Raw genomic sequence first — 5,000 nt, forward strand, 5'->3', positions numbered from 1 at the left:
CAACGTTTCCCATAATCGGATTTTCCCCATTTCCCCATTCCTCCCACACAAGCCATTTTTTAGCAAAATCACCCACGGTTTGGGGTTTTCCCCATTCTTTGGTGGGCGTGGTCGAGAAGTTGGAAAGAGGTGGGTTTTTTTTATTATAATGACTTCCAAGTTAAACCAAGTGCCCAATACTGTTAAAGTGGAAAGACGTTAAACTGAAGACTACTACTACTCATACAAACACCTTCCCCCCTACAGAGAGAGAGAGAGAGAGAGAGAGCACAGCACAGCACAGCACAGCACAGCACAGCACAACACACATACGCTAGTGCTTCAAAGATTTTAAGTCCGGGTCTTGGCCGGGTTCGCTGATTAACTTCCATCAACAGCCGGCATCTTGTTTGGCCCTTTAGCGGGGAATCTCCCCACCCCCCCATGCCCCCCCACCCCCACCCACCCACCCCCCCCCAAAAAAAACAAAAAAAAAACGACACTTTGTTTACCTCCACCAAGGCTGTTTGTTTGTTTTGAAAATAGCTCTCCTCTTCGCGGTCACCCTGTGGTGTTCGCTGGGTGTCTGTCTGTCTGTCTGTCTGTCTGTCTGTCATCAGATTACCGGAATAATTTATAATCAACGTTTCCCATAATCGGATTTTCCCCATTTCCCCATTCCTCCCACATAAGCCATTTTTAGCAAAATCACCCACGGTTTGGGGTTTTCCCCATGCTTTTGGTGGGCGTGGTCGAGAAGTTGGAAAGAGGTGTTGTTTTTTTTTGTTGTTTTTAATTATAATGACTTCCAAGTTAAACCGATCTCTCAGCCAAAGAAGGCTACTCACTTGCGAAGCTTTCGACGGCGATCCGGCCGGCTTCTTCAGCGCAACTGCTGGGTAGAGAATTAGCAGCTGTACGCATCGCCGTGAGCGAACTCAACGACAATGTGACTTGACGAGTGATGAGTACACCGACAGCAGGTTGTGTCAGCCCCGGGTCACGGTTGAGGGTGGGGTTTTTATTGTTGTTGTTGTTGTTTTGGTTTAATTGTTTACACAAGCCATGGGCAAAATGAAAGGACAAGGAGGCGAGGGAAGAGCAAACGATGAAACAAAAAATAAAGGGTGGTAATTCTCTCTCTACTTACAAAAGGTACACAACTTTTGAAGTCAACGCTGCTTATTAGTGCCTACCGACTCCGCTAACACACGGCTAAGTAAAACGAAAGGCACATTGAAACGAACCCAGACACTTCCTTAATTTAAAAAAAAAAAAAAAAAAAAAAAAAGGAAGGTGGTATCCACTAGAAGTATCTGTACTCGGGACTCATTGAGATGTTTTGATTCATAACTGTGCCAATGATGTGTTTGTCCACGCGAACAAAAAAGTCAAAACGAAGATGTTGGTTATAACTGAGTTCATGATGTAAATAAGTATTCAGTTCTCTCCTCTCTCTCTCTCTCTCTCTCTCTCTCTCTCTCTCTCTCTCTCTCTCTCTCTCTCTCTCTCTCTCTCTCTCTCTCTCTCTCTGTGATGTCTTAGAATACTGAAGTTTGGTCTAGATAATATGACTGCTTTTTTTCTTGTTGTTTTTCTTACATGATCATGTGTATGTACCCCTTCATGAGGGGCAATGGCCGAATCATGAATTAATTATCCGTATCCGTATCCGTATCTCCTTCCCTCTCTCTCTCTCTCTCTCTCTGTCTGTCTGTCTCTCTGTCTCTCTCTGTGTCTGTCTCTCCCTCTCTCTCTCCCTCTCTCTCTCTCTCTCCCTCTCTGTGTCCCCCCTCTCTCTCTGTCTGTCCCTCTCTCTCTCTCTCTGTCCCCCCCTCTCTCTCTCTGTCCCAGCCCCCTCTGTCCCCCCCTCTCTCTCTCTCTCTCTCTCTCTCTCTCTCTGTTGGTTTCTTGGAGGACAGGCCTTCAGTGTCCAAAAAGCATTCAGAACACATTACTGAACACAAAAGAGTCACCAGGTCTGGAATCCTGATGCATTGATTCTGTCCCCTGCCTCGTGTATACCTCACTGGACGAATGACTTGGAGATGAAACAGAAAAGAAGCAGCAGAAAACATATAAGAAAGTAAAAGTATCAAGCCTTTCTGATATTCTCTCTTTCATGAGAAAGTTTTTTTTTCGTTACAAATTCTCTTGTCATCAAAAAATGAAAACATAATGATATAATTATCTCTCTCTATATATATACAAAGCTTTTGAAGAGGCGTGAGAACGCAACAGAATTGTTCGATGTCAGAGATTAAGGCAATGACAATTGTTTTTTTGTTGTTTGTCGTTTTGTTGTTGTAGTTTCTCTTGGAGTCTGAATATTTACTTGTTCACGCAATGCTTTTGTGTCCGTTTGTTGTTTGTATGTTAACAATATCCATAACACTATATAAGGTAGAAAATCTTCTTTACTTTTGTTTAACCCCTTCAAATGGGGCAATGGCCGTATATTGAATAAATCGTTCGTTCTCTTTTATGAGACGTACATTGGAAAGATATTGGGGAGAACAGAAAGTGCAAAGGAAACTCGGATTAATTAACAGCTATGTTAAAAAGGTGATACTGATATGAAACTTATTTTTCTTAACCTGGGGTTCGTTTCTCCGCTTGGGAAATTTTTTTGCCAACGGCCATACCACGTTGTAAACACCGGTTCTCGTCCGATCACCGAAGTTAACCAACGTCGGGCCCGGTTAGTACTTGGATGGGTGACCGCCTGGGAACACCGGGGGCTGTTGGCATTCCTCTCAAGGCCTGACTAAGCGCGCGTTGGGTTACGCTGCTGGTCAGGCATCTGCTTGGCAGATGTGGTGTAGCGTATATGGATTTGTCCGAACACAGTGACGCCTCCTTGAGCTACTGAAACTGAAACTGTCTCAGAAGCTGCAACTGCCACGTTCACTTGTATCACATGCACGTGGGCCTTTTACACGTGTGACCGTTTTTTTTAACCTGCCGTGTAGGCAACCGTACCCCGTCTGGAGAGGCTGCATGATGGTTATATCCTTTCTTCCAATAGCCACCGAACGCTGACATGGATTACTGGATCTTTTCATGCCGTATTTGAGCTTCTGCGTGCGTATATACACAAAGGGGGTTGAGGCCGGTACTATAGCAATATCTGCACATCTTTTGACCTGAGAGACTGGAAACGTCTCTACCCTTAACTCACCTGGTTTATTTTAACGTCGAACCAAAATCTGTTTTCTGTTCAATATACTTTAAACAGGGCCCCTTAATGAGCATAGTTCGAAACGTTTGCTTGAATACTTTGTATTTATTTACTTATGTTAACTTTCTCTCCGTCTCTTGTGTGTGTGTGTGTGTGTGTGTGTGTGTGTGTGTGTGTGTGTGTGTGTGTGTGTGCGCGCGCGCGCGTGAGTTTATGTTTGATGCTCTCACCGAGTAAGATTTTCCAGGAGAAAAAAAAAATCTCCAGAATCCACTTTGAGTTGTTATAATAATAATAATAATATGGTCTTTAAAACGTGTTCAAATTATTTCCTCTTTTCTTAAAAAAATAAATAAATAAAAAAAAATAAGAAGAAAAAAAGAAAGAAAAGAATATTCACTTCAAAACCAGGACTTTTTGTCTGGCGTTCGACAGTCAATCTTTCCAAGTGACTTTTTTTTTTCTTTTTTTTTCGAAAACCACCACCACCACCACCACCACTACCACTACCAAGTCATCCAGCAGGACTGTTCTGTCACAGACGGGGATGCTTATAAGGCTTTAAGCTTGGAAGAGGAGAGGGGTTTCGCACATCACGATTTGTCACTGTTCTTAGTCCTGGCTTGTGTGTGACCCAGACAGCACTAGATCTACTTTTTGATAGGGCAGCGAAAGTTTGGGAATTTAATCATTTGGCGTGTTTTTTTGTTTTTGATTTTCTTTGTTTTGTTTTTTTGTTTGTTTTTTTCGTTTTGTTTTGTTTTTTTCTCTTTGTCAGTTTCAGTAGCTCAAGGAGGCGTCACTGCGCTCGGACAAATCCATATACGCTACACCACATCTGCCAAGCAGATGCCTGACCAGCAGCGTAACCCAACGCGCTTAGTCAGGCCTTGAGAGAGAAAAAAAAAAGAAAAAACAGGGGGTGAGTAAATAATAGATAAATACATAAAAAAAGAACTACTACTACTAATAATAATATGTATAAGGCGCAAGAATTTGATGAGGTCAGCTATAAGCGTACATAAATCAACGCTTTTATTTCTTTTCATTTTTTGTTTGTTTGGTCTTAAATGATCTTTAATAAATTATTGTTCAACAGTACACATGATTACAATGCAAACAATGACAAAAGAGCACCAACAAGCTTAAAAGCTTACACTGTGTTCACAACGTTGCACTTCAATTTTAACATGACGGCTGATGAACCATATTATGAATTGTTTGTTCGTTTGTGTTTTTGTTGTTACTGTTGTTGTTGTTGTTTTCTGTTGTGTATTTGTTGTAAATGTATTCACAAATCTGGCCCCTTCCTATCTCTGTGGCTGCCTTCACATCTACACCCCCATCTCGCTCTCCACGATCGGCTTCGGATCCACTCTTGTCAACGCGTATCCAACCCAGATTCAAACACTCCACTGTCGGCCGCTGCTCTTTCTGTGTCTGTGGACCTTGCATTTGGAATGAGCTCCCCCACCCCTCCCCCCTCAACCCCTCCCCCCCCCCTCCTCGCTTCATCAGGTCTCCACACTCAGCAATTCAAGTCTGGCCTTAAAATTCACCTCTTTCCAAGATAGCCTCCCTTTCCTGCCTCTTCCTTGTTTTTCAGTTGTTGTTTTTTGGTTGTTTGTTGTTGTTTTTTTCAGTCTAGAGTGACTGACTGGTGTGAAAGCGCTTTGATTTGTCTCTGCACAAGATTTAGCGCTATATAAATACTAATTATTGTTGTTGTTGTTGTTGTTGTTGTTGTTGTCATCAACTGTGTTGGAATGACCACTTACCAAGATCTGTTCGTCTCGCTAAAACAACCATCGACTGTTAATTAAGGAAGGAGACTGGGAGT

The 5,000-nt window shown here is 42.5% G+C and overlaps 1 protein-coding gene and 1 non-coding gene across 2 annotated transcripts in view; both read left to right on the forward strand.

Moving 5' to 3' along the window:
- The window catches only part of LOC143300277 (uncharacterized), a 1,018,322-nt gene that overhangs the window by 846,924 nt on the left and 166,398 nt on the right, over nt 1-5,000 (forward strand). The window lies entirely within an intron of this gene.
- Nucleotides 2,611-2,729, forward strand: LOC143300891 (5S ribosomal RNA). The gene has a single exon (XR_013057712.1). It is a non-coding gene; the product is annotated as a 5S ribosomal RNA (ribosomal RNA).

This window comes from Babylonia areolata, chromosome 26, assembly GCF_041734735.1.
Source record: "Babylonia areolata isolate BAREFJ2019XMU chromosome 26, ASM4173473v1, whole genome shotgun sequence".
NCBI lineage: Eukaryota > Metazoa > Mollusca > Gastropoda > Neogastropoda > Buccinidae > Babylonia > Babylonia areolata.